At 46.9% G+C, this 14,698-nt stretch overlaps 1 protein-coding gene across 9 annotated transcripts in view; it reads left to right on the top strand.

The window, feature by feature from the left end:
• The window catches only part of LOC121593586 (homeodomain-interacting protein kinase 2), a 71,837-nt gene that overhangs the window by 19,344 nt on the left and 37,795 nt on the right, over positions 1-14,698 (top strand). For 7 of the 9 annotated variants that reach the window (XM_041916081.1, XM_041916086.1, XM_041916084.1 and 4 more), the window contains one exon: positions 2,296-2,406. The exons of the other annotated variants lie outside the window; for them this stretch is intronic. The gene's annotated coding sequence lies outside the window, so the exon portion shown is untranslated. The remainder of the gene's footprint in view (positions 1-2,295; positions 2,407-14,698) is intronic. 9 annotated transcript variants of the gene reach the window in all.

Here is a 14,698-nt window from a genome sequence, read left to right as displayed (position 1 = left end):
TTTTGTTTTGAGCCATGGTTGTTACCCGTGTGGTGTAGGACATTGTGTGGCACCAGGATGGTGCCTTTTACATCGAGGATGCAAAGCAGCGCAATAAAAAGAGTTCATTTTGCGATTTCGAAGAGTACATTCGTCATAATTCCGAGCAAAAGAATCACAAAGAAACATTTCCGACGAGGAAAGCAGGTTGATTGTTTCATGTCTTCTTGGTACTTGGGTTCCGAAAAAGGCCTCAGAGACCTCCAGACATGATGTCCTTGTTCTAAAAGCCCATCCAAAAACCTACTTCATTCTGGGACTTATCCTTTACGGCGGAGATGGGGGCGCATATGTCTCTGACAGAACGAAGCACTCAGGCGACTATGATAGGCTGTCAATGTGTTGTTTCGCTGGGGCAACCTTGGACAAATAGAGCAGCAGCAGCAGCAACAGCGTCGGCCGACAACTTCCTGGGTGAACAATCTTGCGAGTTGACAGCGAAGAGCACTACGCTAGTCTTTCAACACCATGCAGACACCCTCTCAATCACACGTGCAAAGTGAAAGTCTTGCGACTTCCCGCTGACTTGTTGGAGTTTGATGGAAATATTGGAGTCCCCAATATCTCTCTGAATGGTAACAGTTTTTGCTGTTGTGTACACAATAACGCATTTATCCAAAGGTTGAGAGGGCCTAAGTGTGCCAAATGATTGGCGTGCATCATTTAACGATGCTGCTGCTGTGGCCCCGCAGCGAGCGGCAAAGTGTGTTCCATTTTCGATGGCCTCCAAACAACTGCGTGGCGCCGCCCTCGGGGTGATGGATTATCGGCGAGTATACCCGGGAAGACTCTTCTCAGGCCTTCCCGGCTTGGCCTCGATTCCTTTCACTCCCGCACGATCGGGGAAAGGTTATACTGGGGCGGCATCCCGAAACTGGAACAAAGGCAGCACAGAAAGAAGCTGTGCTTATGCGCTATATTATCACCATCTGCCGGTAGTAGGCAACAGCGTGTGAGAAGACTGAGTGTTGGGGAGACACTTACTTGGGTCCAAATTTTTGTGTCCATTTGTTGTCGGGGTGCTGTGTGCGTGCGGATACCGTAACCTGATGGATATAGTTGCTGGGCTGCTAATGGCATTGTCGTCAGGACGAAACAAATGCAGAGCAGCTAAGTAAATGAGAGCATTGCGTCTTCTGTTGTGTACTGTTTTGGAGGATGAAGATGGCTCTGGGAATTGGACGAGCGCAATGCGGGGGAGAGTTCCATTAGATTGCGAGGGGGAAGCCATCCATTAGATGCGGCGAGAGGAGAGTCTCTTCTCCTTTCGCCGGGCCCGTTACCTCGGCAACACAAGTGGACGACAAATTTGTGCGTGTGGGACGCGACGTTTAGTAATGACCTTTCGAGATGCCTTCGGCAGCTTGTTTGTTCAACGAACACCTCTCTCTCGCTCTGCCCCGACAAGCAATTCCCTCGTTCCCCCTGTTGAGCAGGATGTTGTTGTGTTTGGGATTTTTCCACTCGGGGAATGTACTAATTAGATCCTACACTGCCCCGAGCTCTGCCGTTCGATATGTGTGTATTGATAGGAAAGATTCTTGAAGCCTGTGTTGGTACGCGACGCAAATGATGGAAAATTTGATGTTTCTTGCTGTACAAGTGGATCCGATTTTTCCACCAACTTTCTCTTCTACCCACGTCTTTGCATGGCGGGCGTGAAATTATTGCGTTGAAAATTGTTGTAACATTGATGAGCTTATTTTTTCCGCAGAGGTAAGGAGGTCTGGGCCATCCCACTGCCGAGCTCTAGCGAGATGTGGTTTCGGGCGAATGTTTGTGACGCCGTAAATAACCTATCAATCATCGGGGGGGCGATCGTGGTCTCATCCACCTACTCGCAAACTGTAAGATTTGGCCGTGTTTTTCTCATTTTAACATTGGGGAGGTGGTGGCCCTGCTGTGTGTTTTTCAGTTCCGTGGCGTATCCCATCCCAACGTAAAGTTAAAAACAGCTTTTTTATGCGCGACCGTGACATGTGTGCGGGTGCACGCTAAATGACAGTTTCATGTTTTCCGACTTTGTTATGCGAAATATACCCACACACACACACACACACGCATGAGCTCCGAAACGGAAAAACCCCTTCGCACAACAATGTCACCTCGAGCGGTGGGGTTTGAGTATTTGTTTTTGCTAAAGCGTGCATAAAAACAAAAAAGCTCCACGCACGCTAATTCGCGGCATATGTTATGTTTTCTAATCGTAAAAAAAATAATTATCTAATCATTATTCGCTTTTCTCTCTCGTTACAGGTAAGCATTGATGGTCCAGTAAGCGGACGCACGCGCGCGCGATAGGGTAACATTTCTTTCCACCTGGCTTGTATCCAACAAAAACCGCCACAATTTTGGAGGTATTGTCAGGTAAGCGAAAAGAAAAGCACATTTTCCTTTTTGCTCCTCCTACCTTTCTTCCATCTTGTTTTTTTTTTAACTTCCGTTCTGTGCGTTCTTCTGCGAAGCACACATGCGTGAGAGCATAATTACGTTTTTTTTTTGTTTGCTGTGCCTTCCATTTTGTTGCGTTTAGATTAAAAGTTTCTTTGGAGCACTTGGAACAAAAAAAAAATAATACGAAAAACATAGTTAGTTCTGCTGGTCCGGGTCACGATCGTCACGATTGTTCGGCGAGGTTTGACGCTCCAAATCAGCATCCTTGAACCTCGTGTTGACAGTTCTGTGTCATGCAACCGGATCGGTCGAGCGGGGCGGGGGAAGCCATGGCAGAGGACGGCCGAGTTTTTTGGTGTTGGGGATGTTATTGCTTACGGCGGGGATGTTATTCCTTCGATCCCCGTTCAAGGTGATAGCACGACGAGCACGAGAACAACCTCCCAGACGACAGACGACCACGACGGTAAGATGAAACCGTGGAAGGGTTAGATTATGGGAAACAAAAAAAAAAAAAGAGAGCCCAGAGCCGGTTCAATATCGCCCCTATGTGGGATTCAGTTGAAGGTGCACCGGTCTCTGCTCGTGGCTTGCGCGCCCATCTATCATCGCGTCATCGTGTTCGATAGTTTCTCATTCCCCGTGCACTTATCTGCTAGAGAAGGCAGAGGGAGGAGGGAAAAAAACAAACAACTCACAAATAAATATGCCAATGAACAATGACGTGAACTAAAAAAAAAACGCACGTACAAAACGTTTTGATGACATCGAACATGGCGCTCGCCTTGAAACGTCTTGTGAAGTAAGCATTTCGGTGTCATATACCCTCGAGGCAGATGGCTACGGCCCCATGACGGAGGTGTGGTGGTCGAGGGGGAGAGTTTGCTGCAATCTTGCACCTCATCATCCCAGCGGCCAGAGTTGTCATCGTTTGCCAGCCACAGTCAGTCCCCGGCTGCGCGGCGACTCTCTTTGCATCACACGCGCGTAGGCCGATTGGTCCAGCGCGGCAATTACCCTAATCTTGTTGCTCTGCCGTCCAAAACGGTTTCAAAAACGGGGGAGGGGAGAGTGGCAATGGTGAAGCGCGCGCGGTGTGGCCATTTATGGTTGACAGTTTGATTTGAAGCAATGGCCGTCCATTCGGGCCCGCTGTGATGTTGTTGGTTAATTTGTATTTACCTGCTTACCTTCCCATCGAAATCGGCGTGGCGTGGTTGAATAGTTAGAGAACTACACTCTCTCCCGCTCTTGCTGTGTGTGTGTGTGTCGTTTAGGGTCTTAATACTAAAACGCATGGACACAGCTGCGTCTTGGGCGCGTTTTGGTGCGTTTTTGCTGTGCTGGAAGACGGTTTCGGGGAGGTAAAAAGAACGTTTTTACCGCTGGCAGAACGTTGGGAAAAGCAAATACAACAACTCTTCCTTCCAGACCCCTGTTTCCCTCGGGGGCCGCTCGATAGCTAACCGGTGTGAACTGCATGGGGCAACCAAGCAAGAGAAGGAAAAAAGGTAAATAATAAAATGAAGCAAGGGTATCGTCTGTCATGCTGGTTGTGTGGAACGTGTTTTAGGCGTGGTATGTGCGTCGCATTAGAGTCAAACCCGATGATTAGGACTAGTCAAGGTCGTTAAAATGAAAACACTAACCAAAGCGCGAGCAAAGCGAAGGGTGGGAAGAAGAAGCAGGCAAGCAAGCAAAAAAAAAACAGCATTTATATTTACTAACTTTCCGTTTGTTTGTGGTTCGTTGGCTACAAGGAATGTGTGTGCTGTGGTATTGCTGTTTTTTTCGATTTTTGCTGAGAAAGAATTCGATTGAAATGACTTTACAATTCCTTTTTTGAGATGTGGGGTGGAATTTTCTATTGTTTAAGAAGCATGGTACACATGTCTATAAATTAAAGTTATTCTACTCGACCTTCAATGTATTTGGTTGTTTTTCTCCTGCCGCCCACAGTACGGTTGCGTAACGTGTTTACGATTCCCGGCGTTGGCGGTGTAGATTACAGCGTTTTTTTTTTGGGCCCAGTTCAATTAGTCCTGTTTTGTGCTTGCTGTGTTGTGTTGTCTTAGGGTTAATTTCAACCGCACTCTGAAGATGGATGAGTTTTTCCCGTAGATGACGGCATTTTAACTGCGCTTTCAGTTGAGGGGGGCAATTTGATCCTTGCCCTCGAGTGTTTTGTTGTTGTTGCGTTCGTTACTCTCGCCAATGATGGATGTTGTATTAACTGTGGGGTGTTGAATTAAAGCGAGTCTTTGTTCGATTGACTGCCAGCCGAATTTGAAAGGTAAAACGTGCGCGAGTGCGTGGTGACGATTTTCGCAATATATACTCCGCGTATCCCGGTTGTAAGTGTGTAACAAACACAGAGGGTTGAGTTTGGTTTGGTGGGCGTGATTCGTTTTTGAAGGGATGAATGTGCTCTGAGTGTAATCGTGCTCGCGTTTTTTGAGGTACAATCGCATTTTCAAGGCCAAAAAAAGGCCAACGTCAAAATAGCGTGACGGGGAACTTTAATAGCCAACAGCAGAGAGCAACCCCCACCCTCCGTCGATCGTCGAAAAGTCATCGATTGGTGTTGGGTTTTTAGCGTTTGCGAGTGATCGGTTCGGAATTGTTTGTAGAAATTATTCTCCCCACTCCGGAATTGCTGTGTTATACTACGCTTCAGTGCGTTTTGTGTTCGTGTTCGTGATGCTTCGATTACAAATAAATTCCTCTTCTTTTGAGCATGTTTTAATCTTTTTATTCTGGCGAACTATTTTGCTCTTTTTTAACGTAAATCTCTAAAAACAATATGGAGTTTTATATATATAATAGTGGCTCCCTTTACAGCACGAGCTAATCGATTATTGTTTTACACAACTTCTGTTTGCAAAGAGCAATGTTCGGCGAAGCACTTCTGCACAAAACTTGAAACCCCTCGAAGGAGAAGTTCTTTGATCAGCGAGAGAGAGAGTTTGGCAAAGCCTTCCTTCCTCCATGCAGTGCCTGTGTTTCAAGTGTTTCCCAGCCCAGCCCACAACAGCCATGGAGTGCACGTGTAATTATAATTTGAGAGGAATTTGTAGCCTTCCGTGTACCGCCATTTGGCTCATATTTTACCTCATAAAGAGAGGGGGAAGAGATGCTTCAGAATCGCACACATTTTCTTGTGCTCAGGGATCGCCGATGGTTGGTCCGAACTCGAGAAGAAGCATAAGCACTTCTTTGTGCCATTGTATTGATGGTTACCTTTTGCTTGGTAATTATAGCTTTTCTTCTCTCTCAAGAGGTTCTTAAAAAAACGGCAATTTTTCTATGCTTGAACGTTTCGTAGGAAGGAAGTAGTGTGTGTGTGTGTTTTGCAGCCCTTTAGGAGGAGGCTCACGCTGCTGTAGGTTGTTGTTTAATTACTGAGAAATTCAATGTTCTTGCTGAAGGGACACCGAACGTCTGTGATCAAACCATAATCGGTAGCATAAAATTGGTAACAATTTGTGCCACAACAAAGAGAAATGAATTTCAATAGAGAAAATGTGTTCCTATGGACACTTGGGTATGATGGTGTGTGGCTTCCTTTTTTTTGGTTGGTGTAACGCAGAACGCACAAGAACGTACGACAAATTGCTGTGGCTCCAGCGGTGGTCTGACAAGGGCGTGGAGAGTTGGTAATGAGTTGGTGGGAAAATTGATGAGGTAAAGTACTTCCCCATCTCATCCCCGCACCAAGAACCTTAACGCCGACGTAGACGGGGTTGGTGTTGCAACAAAGACGAAACTCTGTGCCGTACAAAATACTCCCATTGTCCAGTTTTATACCATGCATGATGCGGGGGGAAGAAACCCGTGAAAGTAAAGAAGTTTGCCCCTTTGGAATATGGCACACATACTCACAAATCGCACAAAGAACCACGAGCCATGAGGGGGGTATCCCAGTGAAAAGGGGCTCTAGGATCGACTTGGCAGGCCAAAACAAAAAACCAAAAATAAAATGGATAGGCTTTGTTAGTCGAAACTGCGTGAGAATGTGAAATAAGAAGCGTTTGCCCAAATCGTGCGCCGGCACGGGTGGGAAAGTCGTCCGTTCAGGATATATGGCTGGGATATAAGGAATAAAGGGAAGAGGGCCGGTTGTGACTGCCAAATCACACACTCCCGAACCCCGAACACCGCGGTGACTCATTCCGAGAGCGCGCGAAGGGTTTTCCCTGGCTCCTTACCAAGCAGAATGGAAATAAAAAAACTACCCATAGAAAAATAGGTCCACCCTGGGAAAGCCCAAAAAGTGTGCGAGCACGAGAGAACTGGAAGTCTTCCTCCATCCCGGGGGGATGTGTTTGTTTGGTTGCGTTTTGCGCAAAATTCGTTCCCATTTCCCTCGCCATCCAGACGCGCATCCAGCAAATCGGGCGAATTTTCCTTTGTGAACTAAAACGCGCCAAAGCAGTTAAATCAAAGCGGGAAAACTTGCCGATGGGTCCTCGCGTCCTGCTCCAAACAAGAAACAAAAAACCGGCAACTATTTCCTATTTCCGAGCACAGGCGCCCAAGAAAGAAAGGAAGAAAAACCGGCCACAGTGGCGAATCGGTTGGGCACTCGGGGCGGGAGTTTTCCTGTGCTCTGCCGAGGGGCTTTTCCCGTGCAATGACTATCAGCGGTTCTGGCGAGCCGCGGGAATGTGTTTCACTGCAGGAAGGAAAGAGATAAGATTGATTCACTTTAGGGCGGGATTTTTTGTGTGACCGTTTTGTGTGCACGGCTCTTTTGTCGCTAGGAATCCGTCGTACCCGCGCTTCCACTCGGTCGGGCGAAGGGTGAAACACAGATAGCGAGAGCGAGAGACAATGGCAATTTTCCGGCTGTCGAATGACGTCAACTGCTCTCTGCGCCGCCCCTGTGCGATGCGAGGAAAGTAGCGCGCCAATCATTATCATGCCCCACCAGCCACCGGGAAAAAGGGTTCCTGTCTTCGAGCGATACACGGGTGTGTGAATGGAGAAGGAACCCTCTCAATGGAAAGTGGGAAATGGGTCTCTTTGTTAGTTTTCTTGTGAGGTTTATAGTTGAGTGCGCGCGCCCGCGCCATATAATCGGGGGCATGATGCGGTGCCAAACTTGTTAAGAAGGAAAACAGTTGCCGGGTTAAGTCGTCGTCCTCTGCTGTTTTGATGATGATGAGCTAGCTGCCCGGGCCTGCCTAAATCATCGAGTGTTGGAGGGTGCAGGTTTCTTTGTCCTGGTCTGGACAGGAAAAGTAATGGGTGTGTGTTTGGGAGATTGCGTTTTTGCTCACAAAGCTGCGCGGGAGATAAAGAGAAGAAGAGGATTGTTTCTCTGTTGGTGAGGGATTGAAATGCATTAGTGACAGACATTGGGTTTTGTGATTAGTTTTATTCGAGAGATTTAGAGAGGAAGATGTCCTCCCATTCATGGGTCGTTGTATATGTTTTATACGAAAGAGTTCGTTCTGTATTTCAGGTTTGTAGTAATTTTATTACTTTAATTGTTTCATGTAATTTATTCTTAAAAATTTTCTGATGAACCTTGAGCATCATCTGCTGATAACCACGAAAACGGGATTGGTCGCGGAGTTTCAGTTGAGATTCGATTTTAGGACGATTGGGATGTTAAGCCCATGCTCCAACGCTTACGACCACAAGACACATTCATCATGTGGACGATAATATCGCTTTATAATTGAAATCGTTCAGGAATAGAGTTTCTGTTATTCTGCAATTTAGTGTTCAAATGTAACACGTTGCTATTTCCCATCAAATTACGCTGTTGTGCGTTGCTGTAACGGATCTTATTTCGAAAATGTCTCGCTACTGGCCAGTACCGGGAGGAGGATGGTGTTTGTCACTAACGAAACGCATTACTCCATCAGTTTGTTTTGCCGTCGAACGCACGTTGTCAATATTATTTCAACTTCTAGAATGCGTGTGCGTGTACTGTGTGCCGTCCCACACGTCCTAGCACCTTATCTTCCCGCTCCCGGTGTTGGTGGTGGTGGTGGTGTTTGGGGGCTCAGCAAATAATTGTGCAAAAGCGTGGAATAATTTTTCCGTCACGCCTGATTGACATGCGAAATGCAAGAGTGGTTTGCCGCGCGCGCGTCCCATCAACATGCTTCTGCACATGTATGTGTTTTAGTGTATGTTGATGTTTCATTCCGCGTATAGAAAAGGGGGGGGGGGGGGAAGGGGTGAGTTACTTCACGGTCGTGTGGAAAAATGTGTCACTTTTTGTAACATTGTAGCAGTGCTGCGCGTATGTATGATGGCTTTTTTGCTGATGTTATTTTTTGTGTGTTGATGTCTTACCATACAGTGTGTGGCAAATGGGTTTGAAATTCGACATTTTGCTTACTACTTTCTAGCCGGCGACGGCAGTCCCATCCGGTCGTTGGCACACGAAAGGAAAGGTGAAATAATAGCATTTGGCAAATCCAATTTGGAATATCGGATTTGTACGAAAAATCTAGCCCTCCCCTCCTCCCTCACCATCCACCCGTTTTTTGAAGCCTTCTCCACCCATCCTAGAGAGGAAGCGGTAAATCGGGTTGTGGGCAGGGGTGTAAAGTGTGCCACCCACTTCACTCGAGCCCACGGGCGGAATGAATTGAAAGCGTACAAATTGATACCATTCAGTGGCTTCAATCATGAACGTTGGTTGTTTTATGTAAAATGAATCCTTTTGGGTTGCTGATGGTTGTTGGGGGTTTTTTTTTGTATGTTGTTTTTGTTGCCACATAAACTACAAGCGATAGATAGAGAGAGAGCGACTGTTGCAAGATGTAATTGACAATCACGCAGCGGACTCGTGTTACGTGTTGTTGAGATGTAGCGGGCGGGTTTTTGTGGCAGATGAAGGTGTAGATCTAACTTAATTAAACCCTATCGAATCGGTGTTCGATAAGCTCTGGTCGGGCTAGCCAGCCAGCTCTCCCAGCTCTCTTTTCGTTTGGGCGAGTGGGGGGTGGCATGACGATAAAAGTTCGATCGAGTTTCCCAACAGTAGTGACACAGTGTCGCCGTTTGTGCGGCATTTCTATTGATTGATAGATTATGCTTATCGGGTGGATAGTGTGCGAGGGGGAAAGAGAGTTTCAGTCAGAAGGCTTGATTGTTGTTTACCCCCAAGCTTTCTGCTTCAATGTAGTAAGTAAGCCGTTAATGTATTTATACGTCGACAGCAAAATGGGAAGCGCTACCGAGTGAAAGATCGCTTTGGAGTGTGACCAATTGCGAGTCCGTACATGTTTTATGCAATCGATCGGGGATTTTTTTTTGTTTTCAATCAATTCAAAATCATTGTGTTGGGGATGTGGTACCAAGGTGTGGGTCGTGTGGCAGCAGCAAGCAGCCCAGGGGGTCAACGTGCTGTGGGTTAATTTTCGGCACGGTTCCCAAAAGCTAATCGGACCGGTTCGTCATTTGGCGAGCGGCTGGTTTAGTAAGTGGCAAGGGTGGCGGACAGTGTGCAGTGTTTGTAAGACGGCGTGAGACACGGTGCTTCGGCTATTTATACAGCCGGTGCACATCGAAGCATATCTTGCATAAGAAATCGGTGCGGTATAAGATGCAAACGCTGTCGTCTGTCGGCTGCCGAAGCAACTGTCGTCATACAATGTTGCAGTAAAAGTGTTGAATTATTTCGCTACTAACCATGACTAAAAGAGGCCTGAAGTTTCTAACTTGTTCTACTTATAATAAATGTACTCAATTTGCTAATGGTGAAACGAAATCATGTCGTGGAAATTGCATGTACACAACCTTGGTTTGGTGTGAAGCTTTTCCCTCGGCAGCGTGTATCGATAGCAGCTGCGGGTTGTTGCTTTATTACTATCACCATTATAATGCATTGTTAAGGAGACAAGTAAGTTATTTTTCAGCGCGAAAACTGTTTTCATGCTGCAGAAGTGTTGGACGCGACGAAGCGCCAATTACACGTATCGAGAGAGGGTGTTTGTGTGTGTTGATGGACCAAAACAGACACCCGTGGGAAGCGTAGGCCCGGGTGGAACAGAAGAATCCCACTCCCAATGCAATGACCGATAGAGAGTGTGTGTGAGTGCCTTATTTGTGGGTTTGGGGAGTTGCTGGTGGTGGAGCTCGCTTGCTCACATTCCTATAAAAATAACAACATATGCGATGCGCGCCCCCATCACTATAAATGGGGGGAGAATGAGAGGTTTGGTCGGAAAAACTGCCAAGAAGCTCGGGGTTTACACACGCACGCATTAAGCGCAGCGTGTTTGTTGCCAGGCAAGCGTGTGTGTGTGTGTGTCGTTAGTATTGATGCGTTCGGTGTCTCGCGCGGTGTACCGGCGGCCGCGATGAGTGTATGATTTACGATTGTAGCGCAACGCGCTTGTTACTCGAATAAATACATAAATAACCTTTTTTTTCCGAACGCCCCGGGAAAATGGCGGGGGTCGCGGGTGGAAGGGGAAATATATTCTTCAGTTGGAAATAAATCACACACTATATACAAGAAGGCGGGCGCACACGATGGAACAACGCAGAGCGAAACAAATCCAAATCGTAAAAAGATAGCGCTGCTGCAGCAATTTTGTGTGTGTGAGAAACAGTTCATAGCACAACACACACACACGTACATATTTGCGCTTCGATCCTGTTGTTTGCCTCCAAGAGGAGATCAGGGAGCCACATTTTCCTTGCGGTGAAAACCCACCGCAATGAAAACACCCCCCATCAACCGTTGGTCGGGGTTCGCACAGATGGTTTTCAATTATCCGTTGGAAAAGCGTGAAGAAATAATAATTTCCACCGAGCAAAGGAAAAGCTTTTTTTCTTCTTTTGGAGCTTTTGTGTGTGTTTCTTGTTTGTTTCTTCAACAAAGCAAAGGGTCCTTGGTCTTTCTGGTGCCCTTTTCAGGGCGAAAAGGGCGGGAGCTTACGTTTGATGTCTCTGTGCCGGTCGCGAATGATGGTTGAAGCGATGGTTTTTTCCCAGTTGGATCCTCTAAATATAGAGCCGGCTTTATTTTGTATCATTTTCGGACAGTGCTACACTGCCGCCCACCATCTGATTATCGAACCGGCCGAAAAAGGAAGAACTCCCGCCAAAGCAAAAGAGTTCTTTGTGTTATCGGGAATTCATTATCAGCGAAGGAAAGCAATCAACAATTTTATCCCGCTTGAGTACACACGACACCCCTGCAATGGTGGTGACCTTTTCTGTGGCGCGATTGGGGTGGATGAGAGGGCGGGCGACACATCCCCAATAATAATGATAAGGATCCTGGTTGATTATCATTAGTTATCCGGCCCGAGGATTTAGGCGCCGGTGTCCCCTTCGATTGCTTGTTTTGGCGCAAGAGAGGAGATATTGGGCTCGCTTTTGTTTAAGATTTTAGGGCTTTTTGTTTTCGCTTGGACGCACTTTTTTACAGACGGGGGGAAAAAGGGGTTTCCATTTTTAAAAAAAGCTCCTCCAGCGGGGGCTGTAATAGGATCTTGAATGATTAGAATGAATTTATCATCCCGGGTTTGCTCGCTGGGAGAGAAAAGGTTCATTGCTTGCTAGCACGAAGCATAAATCACTTTCGTCCATCCGCGTACCCACGGCGACCGACGAGAACCTGCCGACGCGAAAAAAAAGGATACAAGACAAAATAACAAGGCACACCACCCCCACTCACTCACTGTTTTGTGTCATCCCTTTGTTTTGTGGGGGCAGAGCAAACGTGTCACGGGTGTGTTGCGGTGTAACAAACATGTCGAACGATTTATGGGCGCGCTCTGGCGTGTGAAGTCTGATTTTTAGACCCCGAGTGCTTGTTGGGACCGTTGGGTTGGGAATTGGACGCTTCTTGTGACGTCAATTTGGAGTACAGAAAGGGGGAAAAGTAGTGTGCGAGGGTTGAATTTATTGCATGAAGGCGTTTTTTGATTAACTTTCCGATGAAATGCTGGTGAATGGTTTGAGTGAATGGGTAAAGGCCGCTGCTAGACTTTTATTTTATTTGTGGAAAAGATATTCATTCCAATGTCCCCTTGTGTGATGTGATGCAGATCGAAATCGAAATGTTGGAAGGGCAGGAAGTTCTTGCTAAAACCCTAGATGTCGGGGGAAAACTAATTTCTGGAAGGTTTAATCCTGGAACGAAACTGATCGGGAGCATCCTTACGGACCAATGAGCTCCAAAGATACAACTGTATGTACGCCGATTCCACGTAGCTCGGAATTGAAATAGAAGTCATTGGAATATCTATTATCGAACACGCCGAACATTGAGTCCACCAAAGTTCCTGGGAATGTGATAACACTGCTTAGGTTAGGTGCTTATGTGTCCTCATCCTACGCTTGCATGAACTTCCCTGTAAACGTTCCGATACGATACAAGAAGTTGTGTTGCCTTCAATGTCACCAAAGACCGACTGATTGTCTAACAACGAGGACTTATCCTCGTGTCCTTGATGTATGTGTGTGTGTGTATGTTAGTCTGACTACTCGATAGCCTTGCTCTGCTGGTGGTGTCCGGGTAAGACCCTTGATTGACGTCGTACACCGCATTTCCAGAGAGCGTCTTTCGATGTAAGTTCCAGGGGAAATGGATCGGTTTGTCGAAGGCCGAGGCTGCCGATGACATCCTGCTAGCGGCAAGGTAAAGTGCAAGGTTGCGTGTGCACTTGTTGCGCAATGCTTGCACACATCTACCTACAAACAAGGCAAGCTGTATATGTCAAGGCACGTGGAAGCGAACGAAGCAGGAAGCTGTAGAGCCCCGTCCGGAAGTGACGGGAAATTAGAGTCTGTGTTACTAACGCTAGGCATATTCGTCGAATGTTGTGCGCGCTTCGGGTCAGGGTCGCACCTGGTTTTATGTGCAGCCGCAGGAGAGTTCGCCGCGGAAGGCTTGTCGATTTTCTGTGATTGCTGTGGTGGTGAGCGAGGTGCAGGTTAGTGTCGGGTTGCGAGTGCAACGGAGGCAATATAAATGTAATTTGCCCCCGGTAAGAAGTCTATTTCTGTGCCCAGGGCCCTCATCAACAGTGGAAGATATCCCTTGCTCGCTAGCCACAGAGAGACAGGGGGGGGGGGGCAATCATAAAAGAAGGAGAGCAGAGAAGAAGAATAAGCATCCAAGGGAACAAGGGACCGGCAAACGAAATGTGCACGAGGACACGAAGAACGAGAAGCGAATCTCGGCAAAACAATATTTTGTTCAATTTCCTATGAATAATTCAATATCATCGTGCGCCAGGTGACGCTGGACGGCAGTTTTCCCCAGTGCTTGGACAGGTTGTTTGTACGGACAGCTTTTTCCTTTCTTTTTTTCTGTCGTCGTTGCCTTAGGCGTGAAAGATTTTCTATTTTATCAATCAATGTTTCAATGTTTTTGAAGTAAAGATTTGCGATATAGTTTAAGTTTTGTCTTTCCCTAGCCTCTCTGTGAAAGAGGTACTTTATTTCTCATTAATCTTTCTTTCACCGTTTCACAAGTCCCAACACTAATGCCATTCGCACCTACCCCGGAGGAGAGTATAAATAATTAATCTGTTTTCATCTGTTTTGCTCCATCTTTTTGCAGGTAAAGTGTGATGACGTCTGTTTTAAATTCATCAGTATTCTGCCAAAACATTGGGAACACTCTCCATTGGAACCCCCGTGACTTACTGCTGATTTGAGGAACTACGTTGGTAGATAAACGCTTGTCTTGAAAGATGGGAGAGCAGCCTGTGTAAAGTTAAAGTGAGCGTGTCGATTATCGCGAACTCATAGGGTGTAGTTTTAGGGGCGGGGGCGTCTTGTGAGGCACCAGAGAGCACAGTTTGGGATATTAATGAGCGCCGAGTGTCAAGCGTTGGTGCTTCAGATGATTGGGAGTCGTTTGGCACGAGTCATTCAATGCTCAGTGTAATTATTAATTGTTTTTTGCTCACCTGTAGACTGCTGGCACACGTGGGTGTGTGGCCTGTCCAATTGCCTTGTGCGCGGGCCCAGGAAGACATTACATTTACCGGTGCCATCGGCTGATGACTCACCGGCAACCGGCAGAGTCGAGATGGATCGCAAAAATGTGATCCTTCATTTGTCACTGTCATACACGGCGAATGAGTGGAGCAGAAGCACCAGCAGTACACGTTCCTGCTGAGCTCATGGAGATTATGGCAATTTGATGAACCTATTTGTGTGTGCATTTTTGGAGAGCGCGAGACTCGGCGGCCCTTAACCCAAAGATACCGAACCGAAACTGCTGTGACATGGCCGCATTTATACGACTGTCGGTAGGTTGGCAGTCAATTCG

This window comes from Anopheles merus, chromosome 2L, assembly GCF_017562075.2.
Source record: "Anopheles merus strain MAF chromosome 2L, AmerM5.1, whole genome shotgun sequence".
NCBI lineage: Eukaryota > Metazoa > Arthropoda > Insecta > Diptera > Culicidae > Anopheles > Anopheles merus.
This window is presented reverse-complemented; position numbering and strand designations above follow the sequence as displayed.